Source organism: Dermacentor silvarum, chromosome 1 (assembly GCF_013339745.2).
Source record: "Dermacentor silvarum isolate Dsil-2018 chromosome 1, BIME_Dsil_1.4, whole genome shotgun sequence".
In the NCBI taxonomy this organism is placed as follows: Eukaryota; Metazoa; Arthropoda; class Arachnida; order Ixodida; family Ixodidae; genus Dermacentor; species Dermacentor silvarum.
This window is the reverse complement of record NC_051154.1, coordinates 142,848,515-142,865,546: the sequence shown is the minus strand read 5'-3', so window position 1 is coordinate 142,865,546 and position 17,032 is coordinate 142,848,515.

The window sequence follows — 17,032 nt, the reverse complement described above, 5'->3', positions numbered from 1 at the left end:
CTTCGCGATTCCGCCAAAGCCTGGCATGGAATCACCAAACTTGGGCCAAATGGAGTGCAGCTTTAGTGCTTGCCTTCTTCAGCCCGCTCTCATCTACATACGATGACCAGTTCATATGCGTATGCGGTCGCGCCGACAAGCTCCCACTGAAGACGTCACCAATTACGTCTACGATAAGCTCAGACTCCTCAACGACTGTGGCCTCACATGGCCGTCTCCAGCTGCGCGCCAGTACGTGATTGACGGACTGTGCGACTCTACTCATGCTGCCATATCCTGTCTTCTCAGTTTCCTGAGATCACATCCCTGGTTTTCGCTCACAAGGCAGCGGAACTGCAGCAGTGTACTCGACGCCGTCTCACTCTCGGCGTGCCGCAGGCCGCGGACAGTCAGCACGGCCCCTCTCAGCGCGCCGGGGCTGCTTTTCTTGCGAACGTCTTGGACACCACGCCAAGGAATTCCGCCAATCGACGCAGTCCATAATTCCGTACCAGGCCTACCCAACTACACTGTTACCAGTACATGTCGAAGGAATAGGCGACTTGTCCGCACTCATTGATACCGGCGCCGAGCGGACGGCACTGCACCAGCGTCATGCTCCCGACACCATTTCCCCGTGGACGCAGCCTCCAATCCACGGAGTGTGATGCCAGTGGGCATGCTCGACGTTTATGTCCGGACAACAGCAGGGACGAAGTTTCTCCCGGCCATTCCCGTCTTCGAGGACCTGCCTACCGACATGATTATATATTCTCGGATCAGATTTTCTACTGTCCGACGACATTCAACTCACCATCGATCGCGGCCATGTACAGCTCCGGTCTGCGTTAACTGAGACTACTGCGATGCCCCAGCCAACGCCGAGAGGTGAGCCGCTTCGTTCGCTTACATTAAATTCGATACTGGCTCGCCATGAAGCGGTGTTCGCTGACACCACCGCCGATCTCCCGGGCACAAAGATGTTCCTGCATCGAATACCGACAGGGAACCATTCTCCGATATGCGTACCATTGAGAAGATACGCTGAGAGGGAGCGCTCCGTGATCGCAGATCAAGTACCCGAAATGCTCGCCGCAGGCATAATTAGGCCTTCATCAAGTCCGTGGGCAGCGCCCGTCGTGCTCGTGCGGAAGAAAAACGGGTCCTTGCGTTTCTGCGTGGATTACCGGCAGCTAAACAAGTGTACGACGCCCGACTCGTACCCCTTACCCCGCATTGACGACGCTATTGACACAGTCCGCCACTGCAGGTTCTTTTCGTCGCTCGACTTACGTGCAGGGTATTGGCAGATCAACGTCGCTGAAGAAGATAAGTGTAAGACAGCCTTTCGCACTCCATCGGGCTTGTATGAATTCAATCGCATGCCGTTCGGGCTGCGAACGGCCCCTAGTATATTTTAGCGCGCAATGAATTCAGTTCTAGGGTCTCTGAAGAACTGAGCCTGTGTGGTCTACTTAGATGACATCCTGGTTGTTGGAACCACCGAGAATGAACACCTTCGCAATTTATATGAAGTGCTGTACAGACTTTACGAGGCGGGGTTTCGCTTAAACCGCGAGAAGTGCCAGTTTGGTCTGTCTATGATAGCCTACCTTGGACCACGACAGAGGAGGTCGTGCCTTGGACATAATATTTCCCCTGACCGTATTCAGCCACTCCCGGAGCGTATAGCGGCAGTGCAGAATATCCCACACCAACCTGCTTGAAACTTAAGTCCCTATATAAGAAAAGTACCGCCATCCTTTGACAAATGCCGCTTCGCTCTCTCCTCTGTTATCCTGTATCTCCGATTGGACGATGATAGCGCCCGCTTTTCACTTCTTTATATTTTCTTTTTTTCCGCCTCAGAGCCATGTTGAAAGTCCTCTGCGCAGCCGCAGTCGCCGGCGGCCGCGGCGGCGCGCGCCCGGCCTGAAAGCTTCAACGTGGACTTTCTAGGTGCGCCACCGTCGACTTGGCTTTCGCAAGCAAATAGTAAAGAAAAAGCAAGCGCTTTAGGAGAGGAGGCGGCGGAGGAAAGAGTAGATGGCGGTACTTTTCTTATATAGGGACTTTACTTGAAACAGGTTCAGTCATTTATGGGTATGGCCTCGTATTTGCGGTGAACTTCCAACTGAGCTACAGCGACGGCTGTCCAATCTTCAAATTTTCTGGGTATTTACGTAAAAAGAAGCATGTGGGGACAACGCGCGAAATGCGCAGTGCTGCGACCCTTCGGACACGGACCCATCCGCCGTGGATCTGCTGCTGCTGCTGAGGGCCGAGGAGCAGCGCAACAAACGCCCCACTCCGGCACACGCCAAACCCTCTGACCAGTGCCTCCTAGGCCCACTGCCGTCGTTGTCCTCGTCTTCGGAAGTTTCACTTGTACCGGGTCGCAGCGGAGGCATCACGGGGCAGCCTTTACTGTGGGATGCCTGTTGCCCGGGGCCACCACCACATCAGGGGAACAGTGGCAGCACTTCGGTGTCTTCTAGTGTTCAGCTGCAACCAACGCCAACACCTCGTGGTTCCAGCGGTAGTGGCGGTGGCCGTCCTTCAGTTCCGATTCCTGCTACAGGATATCAGGGTTTTGGGTTCAAACAAGCGTCCGCGGCCTACAAGGCCATTTGCCAGAACGACCCATTACCACGGTCCTCTATTTCCGAGAACACCCCTGCTGCCCCTATCGGTGCTGTCGCCGTTAAGCGCAACATCCACGCAGGAGTGAAGGTGCGCCATTCAGAGTCAGTGCGGCGCCCAAGGCATGGTGGCCACCGCAACAAACTGGAACCGATGGCCCTGGCACCCGTGCTGCTCAATATGTTCCGGTCTACATTATCGGACAATGTGTGGTCATCTTTTTCCAACAACAGTCGGCAAGGCCGGCGACCAGCGCGCAACAGCCAGTGCCGCCCACCAGAGAAGCTGGTTGCGCGCTGGATGGCTCACCAACGACGACCTCACACCCTGGACAAGTTTTTTTGTTGCAAGCGCGCCGGAAACTCAGTTGCAGCGTGGCTGAGTGTAAAGACGAAGTGAACTTGGCCGCGAGCGCTCGCAAGGCGGGCGCTGGAAGAGCGAGCTGGAGGAAGAGGAAGTTGGGAGATAATAGAACAGCTGGCCCAGGAACGGATGCTGTCTCTGTGTCTCTCATTCCGTTACAATATATATAGACAGAGAGAGAGAGAGAGATAAGAGATAAGATGGTTTTGCCTGCTATGAATACTATTTCTGCGAATGAGAGTTTTACGTGCAGTATTCACTAATAAGTATGTTTGTTACTGCAAACACGTGGGCTTATTCCAGTCGGGAGTTCTCACTTTCTCAATTAGTGCATTTAGGATATTTGTTATTTTTCCCCTTACATATATATCGTGAATATATATGTCTATGTACCCTTTGATTTAATTACCTAGAAATAAATTAGTCATTCTTCGCGCCACGCAGTTAATAAACCTGGTTTATTTCACTCTAATATTGTATTATTCGATAATTGTCCCTGATCAATATCCACCAACAAGAAGCGCGCGTAAAATGATACGATATCAATAATAAAATTTTCTTACGTAGCTTCATGTTGCAGAGATAGCAGTTGTTGCAGAGATAACAGTTTTTGCAGAGCTAGAAGACAGTGGTAAAAACAGCAGTTCACCTAGCTAAAACTACATTTGGTACCGGCCTTCACGAGTCATGGGCGCACAAAAGCAACTAAAACATAAAACAAATGCACTGCACAGACGTTCTGCGAGAAAACCGGGCGCCCGGCAGCGTCCGCGTAGCGAACGCGCGCTCGCAAGCAGACGACGCGCTTGACAACGACAGCAAAATTGAAGACGTCGTGTTGTATAATTCATGCCTCAAATATATAGTTTTGGCAAAATGGTGTAAACATAAATTTGCAGTTGAAATAAAGCACTATTTTAATAGCGTACTATGCGCAATCGGCCTCGGCGTCCGCAGTGAAAGTACGTTGAATATGCCGCGGAGCGCGTCTCCGCCCCAATCCAGAATCCAGTTCGCTCACAGCGCCCTCGCACACTTTTTCCACATGCGGCGCCTCAGCGGGAGAGCGCCGTTCGGCCCACTCGACCATTGTATAGTACACTCTAATTAAGGGGCTTTAAGCGCGTCGCGGTAGAGTGGATGGTATTTTTGCGAGGAGAAAACCGCGGCGCGCCGCTGTAGGAGTGGTATAATGCTGGAAAAGGCTTGTGTTTGTGAGTTTCCGCGTAATAGCATTATGTTTTCTCGTATATTCAAATTACAATCCGACGCTATCATGCCTATTGGTTGTAGTTAAGTCGTACTTTACGATTTTTCTTACCTATTTTACTTTGAGAAATGCAATTAGTTCACTAACGCCTCTGCGCCATGCGGATAGCCTGCGTGGTCGGGGTGGTTCGGGATGACTTTCTCTGCCATGGACGCCGGCGCTTACGCCGACACCGACACCGACACCTGATTTTCTGCGACACGAGGCTCTTAACGCTATTGTGTTAAAATGTGGCGCCGATCCGGAAAATATAGCAATCTGAACATGTAAGCCGATCCTAAGATAGTGCAGCAAAAAATTTAAGAGTCCAACGCTTCTCCCATATACCCCCCTCAAGCGAGGAGTGACGTGATAGAGCGCTGTGCTTAGTGACTCCATCCCAATCTCGCCTCCAACTCGCCCAAGAAGCCTTTGCCTTTCATCTACTTCAACTGGAGGTTGAATCGCCTTCCAAATTAAAAAAATTCTGTATGGTGTAAAAAAAAACGATATATATATATATATATATATATATATATATATATATATATATATATATATATATACAGGGTGTTTCAGCGAACACTTTCAAAAATTCTTAAAGGTTGCCTGTGGCAGATAGCACAATTCTAGTTGATGAGTTTGTCTACTCGAAGAGGCGGACATTACTTGCACAAAAAAATTGAAATGCATAATCAAATAATTAACAGAAATTCACTAATTAAGTTTTTAACTAATTGCCTGATGGCCCATATTGCAATTTACAAATTGTAGCCGTGGAGTTCGCAAGGCGGATCCACTTGGAATGAATTCTCGGGATGACACCAGTTTCGAGATATTAATTCCAGAACTTTGCGGAGAAATGCATTGGCGTTCCAGTTAGGTTCTTAACAAAACGTCACTTCATGCATTGAAGCTCAAAATTAACTGGAACGCCAATGCATTTCTCCGCAAAGTTCGGGAATTAATATCTCGAAACAGGTGTCATCCTGAGAATTAATTCTAAGTGGATCAACCTCGCGAACTCCATGGCTACAATTTTAAAATTGCAATATGGGCCATCAGGTAATTATTTAAAAACCTAATTAGTGATTTTTGTTAATTAGTCTATTATGTATTTCAATTTTTTGTGCAAGTGATGTCCGCCTCTTCGAGTAGACCAGCTCATAAACTAGAATTGGGCTATCTGCCACAGGCAACCTTAAATAAAGTTTGAAAGTGTTCGCTGAAACACCCTGTATATATATATATATATATATATATATATATATATATATATATATATATATTGTCGTGGTACAACGCGAACAGAAGACAGGGAGGCGTTCTTAAAGAACAGCAGGACAACCTGTTCAAACAAAACAGAACAGAGACACGTCTTCTTCGTCCTCTAAGAATCCCACCGACCCACTAGACGGAGTCCGTTTATGCCCCCATCGTCGTTGTCGTCTGCCTAGAGCACGCGCGTCATTTGTCCCTCCCTAAAAGAGCATCGCCCCGATGCTAGACCAGAAATGTCACTTGCGGAAGTGAGGGTCCCTCGCATAGTCATTCGCTCACATACGGCTTCATGCGCACAACATGCACAAGTTCAGGACGGTGCGGGCGGCGCCGCGTACAGTTGGGACTATCAGGGACGACCTCGTAGGTGACATCACTCAGTCGGCGCAAACTCGATATGGGCCAAAGTATCGCCTTAACAGCTTCTCGGAGAGGCCTCGTTTCCGTATGGGTGTCCAAACCCACACTCGGTCGCCGACTTCGTAGGTTATGGTTCTACGGTGAGCATCAAAGCGGCCTGCGTCGTAGTCTTGCCGCTGGCAGATCCGCTAGCGCGCGAGCTGCCGAGCCTCTTCGGCGCGCTGGGTAAACACATCGGCGTCCGTGTCGGTGTCGTCAAATTCGTGTGGAAGCATTGCATCCAACATCGTTCGTACATCCCGGCCGTGAACAAGGCTGAACGGAGTCATGCGCGTCGTCTCTTGTTTCACCGTGTTGTACGCAAACGTAATATAAGGGAGGATGTCATCCCAATGTTTTGTTCGACATCCACGTACATTGAAAGCATGTATTCAATTGTTTTGTTGAGGCGCTCTGTCAATCCGTTGGTTTGTGGATGGTAGGCGGTTGACTTCCGATGATCCGTTCCACTTAGCAGCAAGGCGTGATCTAAAAGCGCAGCCGTGAATGCGGTTCCTCGGTCGATTATTACGACGCGTGGTGCGCCGTGTCGCAACACAACATTCTCAATGAAAAATCGCGCCACCTCGGTTGCTGTGCCTCTCTGGATGGCCTTTGTTTCAGCGTAACGTGTCAGATAGTCGGTTGAGACGAGAACAAAGCGATTTCCCGCAGTAGAATTGGGAAGTGGGCCCAAAATATCCATTCCGATGTGATAAAATGGTGTTCGAGGAACCTGGACAGGTTGTAGGAGGCCGGCTGGTTTCGTCGGGGGCGACTTGCGCCTCTGGCAATCGAGACAAGTGCGAACGTGATGTTTCACGGCGGTGGTAAGTCTCGGCCAGTAGTAGCTTTGCCGCACTCTGCCCAATGTTCGCGTGTAGCCTAAGTGAACAGAAGTCACTTCGTTGTGACAGGCTTGAAGTACTTCCATACGAAGAGCTGCAGGAAGACGAGCAGATAGGGGGACCCAGTCGAAGAAAAGTTTCTTTTGTAAAAGACGTTGGCCCGTAAACAAAACAATGACAATACTCTTGCGAAAACTTTAGGTGCTTTCGCAGATATTCCCTCTAAGTAATTGATTAGACGAAGCAACTCAGGGCGTCCCGTTGTTGTTGAGCGATGGCGGATGTGTCCAGAACACAAGAAAATGCTGTTTCATCTTCTTCTAGTGAACAAGCTGACTCTATCAGTGATCGAGACAGGCAGTCAGCATCCGTATGGCGCTTCCCTGACTTGTACATGACTGTAATGTCAAACTCCTGCAGCCTTAGGCTCCAACGCGCCAATCGTCCCGAAGGATCTTTAAGGTTCGTCAACCAACACAGTGAATGGTGGTCACTGAGAACTTTGAACGGGCGGCCATACAGATATGGGCGAAATTTCATAACCGCCCATACCACGGCGAGGCATTCTTTCTCAGTTGTGGAATAATTTGCCTCTGTGCGTGAGAGCGTTCTGCTTGTGTAGGCAATCACTCTTTCCGTGTCCTCCTGCCGCTGCACAAGAACAGCTCCCAAGCCAACATTGCTGGCATCAGTGTGGAGCAATGTAGGAGCGGTCTCATCATAGTGGGCAAGCACTGGAGGTGTCTGGAGACGTTGTCGCACGACGTTAAATGCACCTTGCTCTTCGTCGCCCCATACAAAAGCAACGTCGTCTCTCGTGAGGCGAGTTAACGGCAACGCAATGTGAGCAATGTTTCGTTATGTCACGTTTAGTGGGCGATAGAACACTGGACTTGTGTTAACGGGGGTTTGTGATCGCTGATGATCATTGGTTCTCTTCCGAATGTGTACTGGTGGAACTTGTTTAATGCAAAGACAATAGCCAACATTTCCTTTTCAATTTGTGCATAGCGGATTTCTGTCGGTGTAAGTGCTCTGCTGGCGAATGAGACTGGTTGTCCGTCTTGAAGGAGAGCTGCTCCGAGTCCAAGATCGCTTGCATCACATTGAATTTCTAGTGGCTTTCGTGAGTCGAAGTAGGCCAGAATTGGAGCTCTTGTCACAGCATCTTTTGCTTTCTGAAATGCTTTTTCTTGCGGTTTTCCCCATTACCATGGTGTATTCTTGACAGTGAGTTTTCTCAATGGCTCTAACACACGCGATATTTTCGGCAGGAATCTGGAGAGGTAGTTGATCATTCCGCAGAAGCGTTGAATTCCTTGGACATCGACTGAACGACGACGAAGTGTTTGTTGTATGGAACGCTGCTTTTCTGTCTCTGCGAATTCCAAGCTACTTTGTGGGAGACGCCGCTCCCATAACTACGGCGATGGATGTGCAGTCACCTGGAGGGGTGCCGGGTCCTTCCACGTCACCAGCGGCCGCGCCCAGAAAGCGGTCTAGTCACCCGAGTGACACTGACAGCGAGGACACTGTGATCTACTCAGCGACCAGTGATGATACCTCGGATGACAGTGACTTCGTGCCCGTAGCAAAGCGCAAAGCAAAGAGAAGACTCATCAGGACATCTCCTTCCGCAAGTAAGGCTACTGTGATCCCGACGCGAAAGTCATCGGAGCACACAATTTTATTCGTGCCTGTGGATGCGAGCGACAATATAAACCGGCTCAACCGTCAGGCTACATCTGTGGCGCTAGAGGCCCTTGCTCCGGGCCAGATCAAAGATGTTAGAATCAACGCCCGTAAGAACATTCTCGCTATAGATGTCGCGGACCGCAGCGCGCTAGACGTTTTGAGTAACGTCAATGTGCTGGAGAACATCAACGTACGCTGCTTCAAACAAGATGAACCTACCTCTACGGCCGGTGTTGTATATGATGTAGACAATTCCATAAGCGATGCCGACCTGCCTATACTCATCAAGCCGGCGACAGAGGGAATTGCCATATTGCAAGCCCGTCGACTAGGGAAATCGAACTGCGTGAAGCTAACTTTCAAAGGAGACAGCCTACCATCACACGTCAAGGTCGGTCACTTTCGACAAGTAGTACGACCTTTTGTGCCAAAGCCGCTTCAGTGCCGGAAGTGTCAAAGGATAGGGCACGTTAGTGCAGTTTGCACAAAGACAGCCGTGTGCTCACGATGCTCTGGGTCACACAGCTCCGACGCCTGTCGTGCAGAAAACCAAAAGTGCGCCAATTGCCAAGGCTCTCACGACGCATCTTCCAAGAATTGCCCACGTGTGAAAAAGGAGATGAAAGTCTTGAAGCAAATGGTCAGGGATGGTTCGTCGCACAGGGAGGCGGCCGCTAAGGTGCGACGCCGGCGTTCACATCGCCGGAGATCTTCGAGGAAACCTACTGCTATTGCTAAGGATGCACCGCGTCCGCCGACAGTCCACATACTTCCACAGACAACTAGCAATACTAGCAGCGAGGATCCTACGCAGAAAACTTCGAATGTCATTGCCTCACGCGAGGAGTGGCCTCCGTTGCCGAGGCTAGACCAACCAGCGGAGAAGCTACATGACGCACGCTCGCCGAATCATGCTTCACCTTCGGACAGCCGCCAAGAAGACGACAAACAAGTTGTCACCTTGATGAGGGCCCTTATGAACACGTTCCGTGTTCTCCTGACGTCCATACACACTCCGGCGGCTCGAGGTGCGCTTCAGATACTGGATGCGCTGAATCCGGTACTGACCAGTCTTGAGAAGCACCATGGCTGCTCCTCGGCACTCGTTCCTTAAACAAGTCAAGGAAGCGTCTATCTTCCAGTGGAATGCCCGTGGCCTTAAATCCCGCATTTCGGACTTTCGTCCCTTTGTTTTTAAGAACAAATTTCCAATCATAGTTATTTGTGAGCCAAACATTGAGAGCGCGATCCGTTTATCAGGATATGAAGCTTTCATGTCTGACACCTGTAGCGACCGCAGCAAAGTCATCGTCTATGTCAGATGTGATTTCACTTATGTTTTACACCCAGTGGCACCTGATGACGACAATCAGTACGTATGCTTGACGGTAAAATGCAAGAACGTCACACTCACGCTCGTAGGTGCCTACATTTCACCTTCGAGCCGATTTAACAACGCAAGACTAAGTGCAATTTTAAAAGCGACACCTGGACCATGGATTGTTACCGGCGATTTCAATGCGCATCATCCGCTATGGGGAAGTTTAAAGATGAATTGCCGAGGACGACGTGTACTAACTTTCGCGTCGAACCATGAACTCTGCTGCCTCAATGATGGAAGTCCCACTTTTCTGCGGGGATTGACTTACAGCAGCTGCCTGGACTTAACTTTTGTTTCAAGATCCCTCAGTAGCAGTGTGCAATGGTTCCCAGACAACGAAACGCATAGTAGTGACCATGTTCCAACATATGTTAAGGTCGAAGGCATCGGCAAGTCACACTATACCAGAGTTCAGCGCATCGACTGGCCGAAATACACACTCCTCATGGAGCAGATGTGTCAAAATTCTCAGAACTGTATACCTGGAAACATCGAAGAGCTAATTAATGACGCTGCTCAAAAGGCCACAAGCGTTTTTAGGCCTATACCAAAATTTTCTGAATTCGAAGCGGAATTGGAACGCCTCCGAGCAATTCGCCGTCGCGCTGAACGACGCTACCGGCGCACCAAGTCCATATACGACTTAAGGGAGTCGAGACGCATACAGAAGAAGATCCAGCGTCGGATCAACTTACTGCAGTCTCTAAGGTGGAAGACTTTTTGTGATTCCCTTGACCCACATAAACCCCTGTCATATATATGGAGGACGGTGCGCGGTCTTCGAACATCGCCACAACAACGCCACCCCTTCAAATGCCTGGCTCTCTACCAAGGTCGGCGAGAGATCGACGTAGCGGAGGACTTCTGTTTGAGGGTTGCCGGTCAACCATCCTCATTCACCGCACCTGATCCCTATGACGTTCCCATCTCGAAGGATTCTCGTATGGACATTCTGTTCTCCATCGAGGAGTTGCAAGCAGCATTGGCAGCGTGCAGACGTTCCTCATCGCCCGGACCTGACGGGGTGACGTACGCAGCTCTTGCCAACCTCGGTCAAACAGCCCGGCATGCTCTTCTGGACGTCTACAATAATTCGTGGCGTGAAGGAGTGGTTCCTGCTGCATGGAAGTCCAGCCGCCTTGTGCCTCTGCTAAAACCAGGCAAATCACCTCTAGACGTGGCGTCTTATCGTCCCATTGCTCTGGCCAGTTGTCTAGGAAAGGTGATGGAGAGGATGGTGCTGACACGTCTGGAGTGGTACCTAGAGCGGTACGAGATATACCCCGACGCTATGTCAGGCTTCCGACGTGGACGTTCTTCTATAGACAACGTCATAGATCTTGTCTCGTCGGTTCAGCACGAAAAAACCCGAAAGAGACTGTCAGCGGCGATGTTCCTGGACGTCAAAGGCGCTTATGACAACATAACTCATCGAGCCATCCTGGACGCTTTGGGCGATGTCGGCCTAGGTGGCCTTGTTTTTCGATGGATACACAGCTATTTAAAGGACAGGTCGTTCTTTGTGCAAACAGAGGACGGTGTGACATCGCAGCACAACACCTACCGTGGCGTACCGCAAGGTGGAGTCTTGAGCCCCACTCTATTTAATCTAGTGCTCATCGACCTGGTTCATTCCCTTCCGCAATCCGTCCATGTGTCGATCTATGCGGACGATATATGCATTTGGTCATCAGGGGTTACGCGTCCCCAGGTGCGCGCCAGACTCCAAAAAGCGGCCACAATTACATCAGGTTATCTTCGAGTACGAGGTCTGGAGGTGTCATCAGAGAAGTGCTCTATGGTCGCTTTCACGCGCAAAGCAATGAGACCGTATGTTGTCAAAATTAATGGACAGCCAATCATCTACGAGAAGACGCACCGTTTTCTAGGAGTGACAATCGATCGAGACCTCTCCTGGAGTCCTCATATCTGCTACCTAAAAAAGAAGCTGGCCATGGTAACCCATATTCTCAGTTTTCTCGCGGGAAAGTCATGGGGTGCATCTGTGAGGGCGATGCTCCAGCTCTATAACGCACTTTTCTTGGGTCTCCTACGCTATAGCTTACCTGTACTAAGTGGGACCGGTAAGACCAACCTCCGTGCCCTCCAGTCTGTGCAAGCTCAAGCTCTGAGAATATGTCTCGGCCTTCCCAGGTGTGCATCAACGGCAGCAACAATAGCCATCGCGCATGATCACCCCATCAATACGTACATTCAAGTAGACGCTTTAAGGATGCACATCAGGCACTTCGCCCGACTTCCATCGCATCATCTCGCCTCCCTTCCTGCCACTCGACCTCGTTCAGCGTTTAGCAGGACTATTGCCGCCAGCCATGGAACTTTACCATCGAACTTCACGCCTGCAGCACGACCATCTCTACCTCTGTGGTGCCTGCATCCAATCCAAGCCCTTCTTGTAATTCCCGGTATCAAAAAGAAAACCGAGATGTCGTCATTCGCCCTCAAACAAACCGTGCTTTCATTCATGCATGAAAAGCACAGAGAACGCACCCACGTTTACACGGACGGTTCTGTCTCCTCCAAAAGTTCAGCTGGAGCAGTGGTAATTCCCGTGAAATCTGTCACCATCCAATTCAAGACGTCTCACATTACATCATCGACGGCTGCAGAACTCGCAGCTATCCGTGCTGCTCTGGAATTTATTGGTCCCAAATCATCACAGTCATGGTCCATCTTTTGTGACTCGAAGGCAGCTCTCCAGTGCCTGCTGTCCCCTTTCAACCACGGACCTAACGCACAATTAGTCGCAGACATCCGACTACTTCACCATCACGCTACCGACAAGGGGCACAACATCATCTACCAGTGGATACCGGGTCACTGCGGAATTTCGGGAAATCACAGTGCGGATGACGCTGCCCGATCGGCCCACGATGGTGCCCCTATTGTATCGATACCACTGTCGAGAACAGACGCAGCCACAAAACTTCGTTCCCTCGCACGCGAGCTTACGCAGACTCTGTGGAACACCAGTGACTTCAGCAACGCACGCCTCCACAGACTGGATCCACGTCTGCAACTCCGTCTTCCACCAGGGTTACCACGAGCGGAAGCAACACTTCTGTGCCGCCTGTGGCTCGGCGTGGCATTCACGAACGCCTATTCCTTCCGCATTGGAATGGCCGACAGCCCCGCTTGCTAACAACTGTGACTGCGAGGAGACAATCAAGCACCTCCTCTGTGAATGTCCCCGCTACAATGTGGCAAGAAAAGCGCTCGCGACTGCGCTTGAAAAACTGGACAATCGCCCCTTCACAGAGGAAAAAGTTTTAGGACACTGGTCTAGACGGGCTTCGGCTCTCAAGTCCTTAAGGGCTCTGCTGAAGTTCTTAAGGACTTGTGAATTGTGCGACCGGCTTTGAACGTTGTAGCGCGTAGGGTCGCGTTATTGCGCGAATTTTATTTTATTTTATTTATTTATTTTATTTTATTTCTTATTTTTTATTATTATTGTTTTTTTTTTGTTTCTTCTATCACCTTTCATTCCCTTTACCCCTTTCCCCAGTACAGGGTAGCAAGCCGGTATTTACACTGGCTAACCTCCTTGTCTTTCCTTCCCTTTCTTTCTCTCTCTCTCTGGACATCGACTGGCTTTGGCATCTGTTCAATTGCCTTGACTTTATTTGGGTCAACTTTTAGTCCTTCTTTCGTTAGCACGTGTCCTAGGAAGACAGTTGATGAGGCTCTAAGCTGCGTTTTTTCTTTGTTGAGACGAATTCCAATTTGTCGGCATCTCTGGAGTAGGCTCTCTAATTTGTTGTCGTGATATTTGACAGCATCTTTTTCATTTTTGCCCACTCCAATGTCAAGAATGTCGTCTGCAACGCAGATAACTCCATTCAGTCCTTCAAGTGCCACTTGAAGTCTTTTCTGGAACATTTCGTTGCTTACCGCAAGTCCAAACGACAGGCGGAGCCATCGGTAACGACCTTGTGGTGTTTGAAATGTGGTCATGAAGCTTGACTCATCATCGTGAGAACATTGCTAATACCCTTCTCGCAAATCTAGTTTTGAGAAGATTTTTGCTTTGGCAAGATCCGGTAACACATCATCGAGGATGGGCAATGTGTGACGTTCTTGTTCGAGAGCCTCGTTGAACGCTTGTGGGTCAGTGCGATAGCAATTATATGGACACTCAAAGATTTCTGCCGTCGGCGTCGCCGTGAGGTTCCGTATGACGTCAACGGCGATGAAATCGTCGCCGCGCCGGACGCTGTATTTGCGAGTGAAAGGGCGCGAGGGACGCGCGCTTTCACGGGGAGCGAACGCACGGCGGAGAACAAACGCGCGTTCTGCACCGTGCTCCTTGAAGGGCTGCAGAATTAAACGTCTCTTTCCTCCTTTACAATCACCATATATGTAGAGCAAACACGACTTATTCCGTCGCGCGAAAGGCCGTGGTGGAACAGGAGGGAGGGAGGGAGGGGAGGCGGCGTTTAGCTGCGGCACCAAACGCGTATTTATATAAAGACGTTGCGAGGCGAGAAGGTGGTAAAGACTTCCGACGCTGCTCGACGACTTTCCCGTTCTGATCTCGTCGAAAACCTCCGAGCCGCTCCCAGAGGCCCTGACAACAGTCACCAACGCCACGTGCGTTCGGTGCGAACGCGGGCAAAACAGCGACGGCGTCGACAACAGTTCTGCGCGTTGCTGTTGCTGCGGCATGTCCAAGTTTATACAGCTGATAAAACTACTAGCCTTACTCTGTATAGCTCTCTACTAAGTTGCTATCGCAATTGATGCTTCGCCTTTCGGGTGAAACTGCGACATTTTGCTTGGTTGCAACAACTAATCTGCTCACCCACTGCGTTGGCTCTGTCACGCTTTTTATGACACCTTTTTTTTTTTTTTCAGGCTCGCCAACGTTTGTTCTAATTGCGGTTTAATGCTGACAGGCACTCTGCAACTTGTTATCGCTTTCGGAACAGCTTCTGGCTTAGTCACCAAGTGTACTTTTCCCGGGAGTGTTCCTAGAGTGTCTCCAAAACATCTGGCTATTTTCCGACTATGTGATGAGTGAAACCCTCTTCTGGAATTTCATCGATTCCAGCCACGAAGTTGTAGTCTATGGTTATCAGACCCATTTTCTCGGCTGTCGTTCTTCCGATCAGAGAAGTGAAGTCATCTTTAACCACTACAAATTCTACAGAATGTCTCTGTCCGTTTGCGGTTGTAACTTCTAGTTGCGCCTTGTCTGAACAGTGAACCTTGCTTCCATTCCTCGTTCGCAGTGTTGTTGTGCACGGTTGTATCTGCTGTAGCTTGACGTGTCTAGACGGGATGACGTCCACAGCTGCACCGCTGTCCACTTGAAATTTTACTTGTGTTCCGTTCACCCTCAGAAACGTGTGGACTGAGCTTAATTTGTTGCTTTGAACTGCCAGTATGGTTTCATCCTCTCTATCTACTTCCAGGCCAGCAACTACCTTGCTGCTTTTACAAACTGCTGCGAAGTGATTTCGTTTCTTGCACTTGCTGCATGTTTGTTTCCAAGCTGGGCATGCTTCTCTTTTGCGCTCGTGCCTACCATCGCAATACCTGCATTTTGGTATGTTAGATTTTTGTGGCTTTCCTTCTGCGCTTTTCGAGTTGGCACAGGTGCGATGAACGAATTTCTTTACTGCGTGCACGGTCTCGTTGTTTGTTGTAGTACCCTCTTTAACCTCGACACACCTTTTCAACCTTCTCTATAGGGTCGGATCTTCTAGCTTGAGAATGTCTGCACAAGCCTTTTCGTCATAGATGCCACAGACGATCTGGTCGCGGATCATTTTTTCTCTTTCGTTTCCGAATCCACAGTCGCGCGCTTTGAGCTTCAAATCTGTTACGAAGCTGTATTCGGAAGAGAAACAAAGATCATCAGCGATCACAAACCCCTGTTAACACAAGTCTAGTGTTCTATCGCCCACTAAACGTGACATAACGAAACAAGCAAAATCTGCAATAAACCGCCGGTAATAGGCGCAGAGACCGAGGAAGCGCCTGACAGCCTTTTTATCGGATGGTACGGGAAACTGTGCGACGGCGGCAATTTTTTCAGGATCAGGGCGGACACCGGCGTGGCTGACGACGTGAACTAGAAACTGTAGTTCCGCAAAGCCAAAGTGGCACTTCTCCGGCTTCAGGGTGAGGCCGGCGGATCGTATGGACTGCAAAACCGCTTCAAGCGGTGCGAGATGATCCTCAAACGTTGCGGAGAACACGATGACGTCGTGGAGGTACACTAAGCCGGTTTTCCACTTCAGACCCGAAAGCACAGTATCCATGAGGTGTTGGAACGTAGCAGGGGCAGAGCACAAGCCGAAAGGCAACACCTTAAATTCGTATAGGCCGCCTGGCGTCACAAAAGCAGTTTTTTCACGGTTACTCCGGTCTACCTCAATTTGCCAATATCCGCTTTTTAAGTTCATTGAAGAGAAGTTACATGCGTGTCGAAGTCTGTCGAGGGAATCGTCGATACGGGGAAGCGGGTACACGTCTTTCTTCGTCACCTGATTTAGTTTTCGGTAGTCCACACAGAAACGCAAGCTGCCGTCTTTTTTCTTGACTAGAACTACAGGCGATGTCCAGGGACTCGTTGATGGTTGGATCACGTCGTCTTCAAGCATTTTTGTCACCTGTTGTTGTATGGCTTCACGTTCTCTGGGAGCCACACGATAAGGATTTTGGTGAATTGGTCTTGCCGTATCCTCTGTAATTATTCGGTCCTTTGTTAAAGGCGTCCGACCGACTCTTGACGTCGACGCAAATCAGTCGTTGAACTTGGCTATTATAGCTTAAGAAGCCGTTCGCGTTCGTGCTGCGGCAAAACAGTGCTGACGTCAAGTGCAGGAGCTGGGTCTTATGTAGGCGCTTCGTCGAGTAGTGAACAGCAGCCGCAAACATCCGCAACACCGTCAAAATAAGCAACAGCCGTGCCTTTTGGGAGGTGCCCTCGCTCTGTGCTAAAATTTGTTAGCAACAGATTCGTGTGCCCGTCGGTGACATTTACAATTCCTCGTGCGACCGAGATACCGTGCACGAGTAAGCAACAAAAAGGTTATTTGGTCGGCAACTCCTTCGCAATGAAACGGTACGTCACATGCCACGGAAACAAGGATATATGACCGAGGTGGGATTACGACGCCGTCTTCTGTTAGACGAAAGGAGTTGTGTTGCGGCGATAAGCAATGG